The following is a 12,563-nucleotide window of genomic DNA, read 5'->3' on the forward strand; positions in this document are numbered from 1 at the left end:
GCCTCCTCTTTCCATTGAGAACACATAAACATTTAGCAGAGACATTGTATATGGTTATAATTCAGTTCAGGAAAAACAGGTCAGGATTGCTCTCCTCCTTGGCTCCTCAAATGGGCCTAAATATTAATAACTGGCCTGGGAGAACTGGAGAGAACCGGCCAGATCTAACGCTTGTGTTTATACCTACCGTCCTGGTAGTGTGGGGCAGTCAAGGACCTTTCAGCATCCTTCGTGGCCTGTGACTATTAACAAGTAATTATGTTTGAAAGTTAATTGGGAAAACTAGTCAAATTTGAAGAATAATGTTCAGTAAGACTTCAAATTTGCAATGTCTTTATAATTAGAGCCTCACACTACAGAATCTCCAGCTGAAAAAATTCCACCCGGAGATTCCGACTGCGCATTGCTTTCCCCATAGATGGCAATGTATTCCAGGCTTGGATTCCATTAAAAGAATGAGCAAGATGGCGGAATGTCCGCTGCTGAAATTCTGTAGTTCTACAATCCTATTGCCAGTAATGGGATTCTGCTGCACCAGAATTTTAAAGGGGAATTCCACTCGAAAATTCTGTAGTTTGAATCTCGCCACAAGCCAAACTTTTTCCAAATGTTCAGCCAGTCCACCAAACTCAACTCTCAACTCATGTTATAATAATTAATTGTTTTATCTGTTTTGATTTCAAATAAAACAACCTAAAATGAATAACCAATGTTTATTATCAAATTAATATTTTATTAGGGTTCATAGATTTTATTACTTTAATAAGCTTAAATGCTCTTTTAGTAGGAACTGAAAAGTAGAAGCTTGATAGAAAGCAAAGACAAAAAGGTATGTCCTTTTCTGGCCAGTTCGGGGTAAAAAAAAAACGTGTGCTGCCTTCTTTGACTGCCACTCCATTGGTGCCCGATCCTGCTGCGTGGCACTTTCAACTCTTGGTCTCAACACAAGGATGTTCCCATTCAGCCAGTGCCCACTCGTAGACTCAGACCAGGGAGTGCCAAGCAGCAGGACTGGGCAACTTTGGATTGGCAGGGGATCAGGGCAGGTGAGTACAAGTTATTTTTATTTCTACCCTGTCCTGGTCATATTCAACTAAAGAAAAGATTCCCCAGACAAACCCTGTAACAAATTAATACCAAGGATAAATATAAGACTCAATGTCCATTTATGTCCAAATATTCATGATGCTTAATCCACTTCTAACATTGCCAATGTGAATCCATACATAAATAAATAACTCCATAGGGGCCTGTTGAAGCTGATTTTGTTTTCATATACATAGATATGGACTAAGAGTTTTCCGTGTTCTTGGACCATAATGAGCCATTAGCCAATACACCAACTACAATGCAGAAGTTTATTTTTATGTAATTTATACCATTTCATGATTAGTATTTATTTTTTTATTTTTTTTGCAATTTGGCCTTTGAGCTTTTAGAAACTGCATCAGATATGGGCAAAAGTATCAAGGGCCCCAACTTGAATATCGTACTTGGTGTATTGTCCGAGGGTTCAGGAAGATTAATGAACCAAATATGGACAACTGGGGGGAGATTTATCAAAACCTTTCCAGAGGAAAACTTGCCCAGTTGCCCATAGCAACCAATCAGATTGCTTCTTTCTTTTTTAAAAAGGCCTCTGAAAAATGAAAGAAGCGATCTGATTGGTTGCTATGGGCAACTCAGCAACTTTTCCTCTGGACGGGTTTTGATAAATATCCCCCCTAGTCTTTATTTTCTCTCCATTTAAACAATCTCCAAGTAAATGTATACTTGTTGGAAATTGACGGAGCCTATGTTCAGTCCATTAACCTCTTTAGGACACAGCTCATTTTGACCTTAGGGACGCAGCCGTTTTTTGCAAATCTGACCTCTGTCACTTTAAGCATTAAAGGGGTATTCCAGGCAAAAACTTTTTTTTATATATCAACTGGCTCCATAAAGTTAAACAGATTTCAAAGTTAAACAGATTTGTAATTTACTTCTATTAAAAAATCTTAATCCTTCCAATAATTATTAGCTTCTGAAGTTTTCTGTCTAACTGCTCAATGATGATGTCACGTCCTGGGAGCTGTGCATGATGGGAGAATATCCCTTGCATGATGGGAAAATATCCCCATAGGAGCTGAACAGCTCCCGGGACCGGAGTCATCAGAAAGCAGTTAGACAGAAAACAGCAACTCAACTTCAGAACCTAATCCTAAAGGATTAAGATTTTTTAATAGAAGTAAATTACAAATCTGTTTAACTTTCCGGAGCCAGTTGATATATAAAATAAAGTTTTTGCCTGAAATACCCCTTTAATAACTCTGGGAAGCTTTAACATATTAATTTGGCTCCGATATAGTTTTTTCGTGATATATTCTACTTTATGATAGTGGTAAATTTTCTTCAATACTTGCATCATTTCTTGGTGAAAAATTCCAAAATGTTATGAAAAAATGTTTCTAACTTTGAAGCTCTCTGCTTGTAAGGAAAGTAGACATTCCAAATAAATTATATGTTGATTCACATATACAATATGTCTAGTTTGTGTTTGTATCATAAAGTTGACATGTTTTTACTTTTTGAAGACATTAGAGGGCTTCAAAGTTTAGAAGCAATTTTCAAATTTTTCATGACAATTTGAAAATCGGAATTTTTCAGGGACCAGTTCAGATTCAAAGTGAATTTGAGGGTCTTTATGTTAGAAATACCCTATAATGGACTCCATTATGAAAACTACACCCCTCAAAGTATTCAACACGATATTCAGAAAGTTTGTGAACCCTTTAGGTGTTTCACAGGAATAGCTGCAAAGTGGAGGAGAAAATTAAAAATCTTCATTTTTAACACTAACATGTTCTTGTACACCCATTCTGTGTTTCATTTTTACAAGGGGTAATTGGTAAAAATGTCCCCCAAAATTTGTAACCCCATTTCTCTCAAGTAAGGAAATACCTCATATGTGGATGTAAAGTGCTCTGTGGGTGCACTAGAGGGCTCAGAAGAGAAGGAGCGACAATGGGATTTTGGAGAGCGAATTTTGCTGAAATGGTTTTTGGGGGGCATGTCACATTTAGAAAGCCCCCGTGGTGCCAGAGCAGAAAAAAAAACACATGACACACTATTTGGGGAACTACACCCCTCAAGGAACGTAACAAGGGGTACAGTGAGCCTTAAAACCCCACAGGTGTTTGACGAATTCACTAAAGTTGGACGTGAAAATGAAAAATTTAATTTTTTTCATTAAAATGCTGGTGTTACCCCAAATTTTTTTATTTTACAAGGGGTAATCGGAGAAAGAGCCCCCCAAAATTTGTAACACCATTTCTTATGAGTATAGAAAAACATCATATGTGGATGTAAAGTGCTCTGCGGGCAAACTACAATGCTCAGAAGAGAAGGAGTGCAATTGGGCTTTTGGAGAGAGAATTTGATTGGAATAGAAGTCGGGCCATGTGCATTTACAAAAGCTCCCATGGTGTCAGAACAGTGGATCCCTCCACATGTGACCCCATTTTGGAATCTACACCCCTCACGGAATGAGAGAGCTCCATGCGCATTTGAGGCCTAAACTAGGGATTTGCATAGGGGTGGACCCGTATGCAATCATAGCGCTTGCCTCCACCGTCAAAACACCCTACGCTGTTTTGGAAACACTGCCATATGAGAAGTTAAAAATTTTTATTGGGGGGGGGGGGGGCAGTGTAAGGGTGAATGTATATGTAGTGTTTTATCCTTTATTTTGGTGTAGTGTAGTGTAGTGTATTTAGGGTACATTCACATGGGCGGGGGTTCTCCCGCTGGGAGTTTGAGCTGTGGCGGAAAATTAGTTGCAGCTCAAACTTAAAGCACGAAACTCACTGTAAACCCCCATCCGAATGAATGTACCCTGTACATTCACATGGGTAGGGGGGGGGGGGGGGGCTAACCTTCAACTGTTGCAAAACTACCCCTCCCAGCATGCACTGACAGACCGTGCATGCTGGGAGTTGTAGTTATGCAAAAGCTGGAGGCACACTGGTTGGGAAACACTAAGTTAGGTAACAGACTACTGCAGTGTTTCCGCACCAGTGTACCTCCAGCTGTTGCAAAACTACAACTCCCAGCATGCATGGTCTGTCAGTGCATGCTGGGAGTTGTAGTTTTGCAACAGCTGGTGGCACACGGGTTGGGAAACACTGAGTTAGGAAACAGACAGTGTTTCCCGACTAGTGTGCCTCCAGTTGTTGCAAAAGTACAAGTCCCAGCATACCCAGACAGCCGAAAGCCCTTCAGATGTTGCCAAACTACAATACTCAGCATGCCTGGACAGTCCTGGCATGCTGGGAGTTGTAGTTTTGCAGCATCTGGAAGTGCAGAGTTTGGAGACCACTATACAGTGGTCTCCAAACTGTAGCCCTCCAGATGTTGCAAAACTACAACTCCCAGCATGCCCAGATAGCCTTTGGGAGCATGCAGGGAGTTGTATGTGAAACTACAAGGCAGCAGTGAAGATCACTTACCAGATCTTCACTGCTGCCTCTATCTCCGCCACCTGTCCTCGCTGCCGATCCTTCCTGCTGCCTGCTGCCGGTCCCCCTTCTTCAACGACCGGCAGCCGTTGCCTCCATCTTCTCCAGCTCTGCCCGGACTCCCAGGCGTGGGCAGAGTGGGGGATCTCACCTTTAACCCCCCCCCACCCCACCCTACCAGACAGAGGTTTCAACAGAGAGCACTGTGGTGAGACAGATAAGAAATTCAAAAAGAAAAACACTTCCTGTGGAGCATACAGCAGCTGATAAGTACTGGAAGGATTAAGATTTTTAAATAGAAGTAATTTACAAATCTTGTATCAATGCAAAGGATGTCAGCTCACCTGATCCTCCACACGGCAAATCGAAGCCTCCAACTCAAGAAGAAATGCAGAAGCCAGCAGTATGATAAACCTTTTATTGTATTCCAAGATGATGCATCTGATTAAGGGTCACATGACCTGAAATGCATCATGTTGCTAATCCAGGATGTTTTATTGTTTGTGATTTGAGATGTCCATTAGTGATGTCGCGAACATAAAATTTTCGGTTCGCGAACGGCGAACGCGAACTTCCGCAAATGTTCGCGAACCGGCGAACTGGCGAACTGGGCGAACCGCCATTGACTTCAATGGGCAGGAGAATTTTAAAATCCACAGGGACTTTTTCTGGCCACAATAGTGATTTAAAAGTTGTTTCAAGGGGACTAATACCTGGACTGTGGCGTGCTGGAGGGGGATCCATGGCAAAACTCCCATGGAAAATTACATAGTTGATGCAGAGTCTGGTTTTAATCCATAAAGGGCCTAAATCACCTATCATTCCTAAATTATTTTGAAAAACGTGCTTTAGCCCCCTTTAGGCAGCACATAGAGCCCCCTTCAGGCATCACATAGTTAGATCCCCCTTTAGGAAGCACATAGGTAGAGCCTCCCTTTAGGCAGCACATAGAGACCCCTTTAGGCAGCACAAAGTTAGATCCCCCTTTAGGCAGCACATAGATTCCCCCATGTTAGGCAGCACATAGTTAGAGCCCCCCTTTAGGCAGCACATAGAGCCCCCCTTTAGGCAGCACATAGAGCCCCCCTTTAGGCAGCACATAGATTCCCCCATATTAGGCAGCACATAGTTAAAGCCTCCCTTTAGGCAGCACATAGAGCCCCCTTTACCCTTTACGCAGCTCATATTGAGATCCCCCTTTAGGTAGCACTGGTTTTATTTCACAGCCAAAAAAGGTAAACATTTTTTCTTTATTTGAACAAGTGTCACACCAAATGTGATTTGCACTAGTGTGACAATGAGCAAAAAAGGTTGCCAGCGGCGTTACCCTTTTAAGCAGAGGTCCCCAACCAGGGAGCCTCCAGCAGTTGCAAGACACACAGAATGAACTTATAGCCCTTTTAATACTGTAGTTAGTTGCTTGAAGGAAATTAAGTTTTACACCGGAGTACCCCATTTAACCAGCGGTTCCCTCCCAACCAGGGTGCCTCCAGCTGTTGCAAGACACACAGACTGAACTTATAGCCCTTTTAATACTGTAGTTAGTTGCTTGAAGGAAATTAAGTTTTACACCGGAATACCCCATTTAACCAGCGGTTCCCTCCCAACCGGGGTGCCTCCAGCTGTTGCAAGACACACGGACTGAACTTATAGCCCTTTTAATACTGTAAGCAAAATGAACAGTGGCACACCAAGTGACGAAAAAGAAAGCTGATTTAATAAAAAAAAAAACGTGTTAGGCAACGTTTCAGCTGGCTCACCCAGCCATTTTCAAGCAATAAATGACTCTCAGTGTTAGATATATATAGGGTATACAATCATTAAGATCCAATACATTAATTAGTGTACAAAAGTGTAAAAAATATATAAATAGCAATAAATATAACAATAGTGAAGTGTTTAAGACGCATATATATATGGGGTACACAATCCAGAGAACCGATCCTGTCCCCAAATATATCAACGTTAACAGTATACAATGTACAATATTAATTACATAATATTGGTGCACAGGTGAAGATTAAAATCATCATTAACTGGGCGGAGAGATGAGTCCACTCACCAGGAATGTACACATGAGGCACCACGAGGACGCCATTGCCAGGGGAGACAGCACACGCCGCTATTCCGAAGCCGGAGGCTGCGGCTCTGTCAGAGAATCACTTGACCTTGCTAGTAGAGCGATGTAGCGCATGCGCCCTACATAAACATACACATTGTCGGCCATCTTAGTTGTGGGCACACCCGTCCACATCGTTGCAGGGAGCACAGCAATCTTCAGTGCGTGATCAAGCGCAAGATGTAGCAAGACTATAGGCAGATTCCCGTCTCAGTCTGGCAAACCTATACCTCCTACTGTCCTGAGCACCAGTTACCCTGATGTCACCGGGTTTCGGGGGCGCTGTTTGGCACCATATGAAGAAGTGCATCCTCTTTCTTTGGATGTAATTCGGGTGGCTTTCATACATATTGATGGCTTCATGATGTAATGCATCCTTTGTGATACAGTTCCTATTGTGAAGGCGTGTGCTGTTCTAAAAAAATCAAATCAGAAGATAGAGTGTAGAATTCTTGAGTGAGTGAATCCCATCTCCAGTGTCCAGTAATCTAGAAAAAATAACATAAAAATATTCAGATAAGTATATTTTCAAGAATACAGAGGGTTAGCAAGCAAGAATACAGTCAAATTGGTTATGCATTGTAAATTTCATGTGTTACATGGAAATCTACATTAAGGCCAGAGGGTCTCAAAGTGTTAAGTTCATAGATCCATCGTAATTCTTTATGTTTCAGCATTGCCACTCTATTGCCACCCCATTTGGGTATTGGTACATGATTGATTAACATAAATTTTAAGTCTTTTTCACAATGTCCATATTCCATAAAATGACTAGGGACTGGTAAATCAGTCCGGTGTTTGCGAATGGAATAACGATGCTAATTTAATCTTGTCTTGGCATCTAGTGTGGTCTCACCCACTTATATTAAATTGCAAGGGCATTGCAAGATATATGTAACGTGGTTCGAGTTACATGTAAGATAGTATCAATTTGTATATCTTTTACCAGTGTGAGGATGAATGAATTCTTTTCCCTTCATCATGAAGGTGCAGTTGACGCAGGTGCAACATGGAAAAGAGCCCTTATTGTATACTGTCAAATACCTTTGTTTGGGTTTCTCAAGGGACACATCAGATTTCACTAATTTATCTTTTAGGTTCGTCGCCCTACGATAAGACATAAGTGGGGGATTACTCAATTCAGGTATGTACTCATACATAGCTTGTGTTTCCGGGGCAAAAAGTGGGTAAATCCTACCACGGGGCGATGTGGTACTATAGGGTCTATGTGGAGGTAAGACCTCTGCTTGCTTTTTACAAAAGATGTCCGAAAAGTCCTGATAGGCCTTAGGAAGACCTGGCAATGGAGTAGCCATGGAGACCTGGCAGGAAGAAACTCGGTGGAGACATCGCTTGTGGCAAGAAGTTCCCCAACTCTTAATGTCCCCGGTGACCCAGTCGAGGCTAGGCGAATGATGTTGGAGCCAGGGCAAGCCCAGAAGAATTTCAGAAGTGCAGTTGAGCAGCACAAAAAATTCTATATGTTCATGATGGTGAACTCCAACACTCATGAGTAGTGGTTGAGTGCGGTAATGCACGGTGCAGACCAGTCTCTCTCCTACGTTAACTAGGTGTGTGTGTGCGTTTCTCAGACGCGGAGGATGAATAGGACAGTCTTTTAGGAAATGTTCAGTGCTAGCACAGTATAGGCAAAGGTTTTCATTCCTAAGGCAAGTCCTCTCTTGCTGGGTCAGGCGAGACCGATCCACTTGCATAGCCTCCTGGGCAGGAGGCACAGGAACAGATTGCAAAGGACGTTGGAAGAGAGGTGCCAGGGAAGGAAACCGCCTGGTGCGAACAAGATCCTTTTCCTGACGAAGCTCCTGGCGTCTTTCCGTGAAACGCATGTCGATGCGGGTGGCCAAATTATAAATTCAGACAGGTTCGCAGGAATTTCTCGTGCGGCCAGGACATCTTTGATGTGACTGGATAAGCCTTTCTTGAAGGTCGCGCAGAGGGCCTCATTATTCCAGGATAGCTTAGAGGCGAGGATGCGGAACTGGATGGTATATTCGCCCACTGAAGAACTCCCTTGGACAAGATTCAGTAAAGCAGTCTCGGCTGAGGAAGCCCAGGCTGGCTCCTCAAAGACACTACATACTTCTGAGAAGAAGGACTGGATTGTAGCAGTGGCAGGATCGCTACTGTCCCAAAGCGGTGTGGCGGATGACAAGGCCTTTCCAGACAGCAGGATGACCACGAACGCCACCTTAGACCGTTCTGTAGGAAATTGGTCTGACATCATCTCCAGGTGTAGGGAACACTGGGACAGGAATCCGCGGCACGGTTTAGAGTCCCCACCAAACTTATCTGGTAGAGACAGGCGGAATCTGGGAGCATCCACTCGCTGCGGAGGAGGTGCAGGAGCTGGCGGAGGAGATGGTTGCTGTTGTTGCGGCAGAAGCTGTTGCAGCATAGCGGTCAACTGAGTCAGCTGCTGTCCTTGTAGCACGATCTGCTGTGATTGCTGGGCGACCACGGAGGTTAGGTCATCGACAATGGGCAGCGGGACCTCAGCGGGATCCATGGCCGGATCTACTGTCAGGATCCGGAGTGGTATGCAGGGCAGACACAGGTAGTGGATCCTCAATGTCAGTGAGGTGATGGCGTGGGCCGTACCAGGGGAACGGAATCTAAGGGGTTACTGGTTTTCACCAGAGCCCGCCGCAAAGCGGGATGGACTTGCTGCGGCAGGTAACCCCCAGGTCGTTCCACCCAATAGCGACTCAACCTCACTGACTGCTGAGTCAGGCGCGGTACAGAAAGACTAGGCAAAAGGCAAGGTCAGACGTAGCAGAAGGTCAGGGCAGGCAGCAATGGTTCGTAGTCAAGGTCAACGGCAAGGGTCTGGATACACTGGCAAAGGACACATGGGAATGCTTTCACTGGCACAAGGCAACAAGATCCGGCAGGGACAGGAAGGGAAGTGGGTTTTTATAGTGTAGGGAGTGCTTGGAACTAATTGGGCCAGGCACCAATTAAAGGTGCACTGGCCCTTTAAATCTGAGAGACCCGGCGCGCGCCCTAGAGAGCGGGGCCGCGCGCGCTGGGACTGAGCAGGAGGACGGGGCCGGTGAGAAACACAGGATGCGATCCGCGGGCGGGCACGTCCTGCCGCGGGGATCGCATCCCCGCCGAGAGATAGAGAGCAGCGCTCCCGGTCAGTGAGTCTGACTGGGGCGCTGCAAGCAGGAGAGTAATGCTGCGAGCGCTCCGGGGGAGAAGCGGGACCCGGAGCGCTCGGCGTTACAGATATTTAGAAACATTAGAGAAAAACAGGTATAAGAGATCCTTTAAAAATGTCCCTTCTTTCTGCATATTTCCTAAGTACCAGTCTCCTATGTACCAGTTGGTTTAAAAATAAAAGTTTTCCACTAGAATACCCCTTTAACCCCTTAACAACGAACTACTTAGTGCTACTTAGTGCACAGCGTTCCTTGATCACCGTGTCTCCAGACGCTGGTGATCAGAACGGGATGACTGCTGATATCTATCAGCAGCCATCCCGGCATTTCGCCGAGGGAGGTCCTGAAACCCCCCCTTGTAGGCAATTCTGACAGGCGAATCATGGCTTTTCCGGGCTGATCAGGTCTCTAGTGACCTGATTGCCTGGAAAATACGGATGATCGGGTCTGTCACAGACAGACCCAAATATCCTAAAGGATAGGTGCTACCTCCTTCTATCCCCTGCAATTTGCCGGTCAGGACTGTCCAGCCAATGGCAGGGCAGGGGGGGTTAAAGATGAAATCCCCCACTCTGCCCACCCCTGGAAGTATAGGCAGAGCTGGGGAAGATGGCGGCGATGGCTGTGGTCCGTTGAAGAAGGGGGACCAGCGGCAGGCAGCGGGGAGGACCGGCAGCAGGCAGCGGGGAAGATCAGCGGCGAGGACCGGCAGTGGAGATAGAGGCAGCAGTGTAGATCTGGTAAGTGATCTTCACTGCTGCCTTGTAGTTTCACAACTACAACTCCCTGCATGCTCCCAAAGGCTGTCTGGGCATGCTGAGAGTTGTCGTTTTGCAACATCTGGAGGGCTATGGTATGTAGCATGTGGAGGGCTATGGTACGTAGCTTGTGGAGGGCTATGGTATGTAGCATGTGGAGGGCTATGGTATGTAGCATGTGGAGGGCTATGGTATGTAGCATGTGGAGGGCTATGGTATGTAGCATGTGGAGGGCTATGGTATGTAGCATGTGGAGGGCTATGGCATGTAGCATGTGGAGGGCTATGGTATGTAGCATGTGGAGAGCTATGGTATGTAGCATGTGGAGGGCTATGGTATGTAGCATGTGGAGGGCTATGGTATGTAGCATGTGGAGGGCTATGGTATGTAGCATGTGGAGGGCTATGGTATTTAGCATGTGGAGGGCTATGGTATGTAGCATGTGGAGGGCTATGGTACGTAGCATGTGGAGGGCTATGATACGTAGCATGTGGAGGGCTATGGTATGTAGCATGTGGAGGGCTATGGTATGTAGCATGTGGAGGGCTATGGTATGTAGCATGTGGAGGGCTATGGTATGTAGCATATGGAGGGTAATGGTATGTAGCATATGGAGGGCTATGGTATGTAGCATGTGGTTTTTCCTTATTAATTAGCACCATAAACATAATTTATGTATTTTTGTACAGTTCTATTCTATCTGTCATTGTTATTTTTTTTATTGCTTTGAAAATTTTAGACTCATTATAATTTAGCTGATATTATAAATATTATTTTTACACAAAAAGAAGTGCCTTATTTTCAAGAGATTTAATGTTTCTTCTTTTCTCAGTCACTCAATAACTGACCCAACATGAGTTTAGTCTTGTGTATACAGAGCTGATTTCATGTCTCTTCCGTGTATTTTACCTCAGGCACTGCAGCTGTTGGTCTTATCTCCAGATAAAGGACCAGTTGTAGCTTTGAAAATGTGTCTAATTCCAGTTCATACCGCAGTGCAGACTCTGCCCAAGATCTTCTGTTATCAATACATCATTCTGCTTAGTATTTTTTTTGTATTAAAATGGTATTTCCATCTTAGACAGTCATGGCTTATCCACCAATTATGCAATAAATGTCTACTATGTCAAGTATGCTACCACTGTTCTGGATTCAGATGTGGGTCCCACCATCAGGACTCACACCTGCCAGAAATTGATGTCATAAGTGTATAGGGGCCCTTTTACAAAAAGGAATGCTGTCCAGCTGTGATCCACTTGTGTGCTGAGCCTTTACAAGGATCAAGTAATTGTTTGGCCATTCAAATGCATCATTTTCAGTCTAATGCATAATAATTTTGTGTGCCGCATGAAAGATCCAACCAGCGGACGAACTTGCTTGTTCGCCTACTGATCGATCAGCATTGAGCTCCGCTGAGAGGAGCTGTTCAAGAGACTCCGAGACTGAGACGTGACGTCACGATCACGACCCCCTCGTGATGTCACGCCACACCCCCTCTATTCATGCCTATGGGAGGGGACGTGACGTCATGCCCCCTCCCATAGACATGAATAAAGGGGGCGTGGTGAGACATCACAAGGGGGTGTGACCGTGATTATAAGATACTGTATATATGGCCAAGATACCCGTTTTAAGATCCGTTAGGCACAAAAAATCGTCCCTAGGAATTTGCTGGATAATGGGTCCATAAAAAGAGCCTAAATATGGGAATACCCCTTTAAGTTGGTGAATCTGCCAGCACTTGTAACAATCATCTCATTCATTAACTATCCTGTTACTTCTGCAGCCAATTAAATTTTGCAGCATCTACAGTATTGCAATCATTTATTAAACAGTAACAAATTGAATTCCCATTTTGTAGCTTCTCCGATGAGTACAGCCTTCTCATAAAAGTGTAAAACACCTTAACTTAGCTTACAGTTATATGCCAGAGATGTAGCAGAGCCCTCTCTATTTAAATACAATATGCACATTTGTTCTGCTGTAGACACATGGACGAATCGCT

The sequence above is a fragment of the Hyla sarda genome, chromosome 6, assembly GCF_029499605.1.
Source record: "Hyla sarda isolate aHylSar1 chromosome 6, aHylSar1.hap1, whole genome shotgun sequence".
In the NCBI taxonomy this organism is placed as follows: Eukaryota; Metazoa; Chordata; class Amphibia; order Anura; family Hylidae; genus Hyla; species Hyla sarda.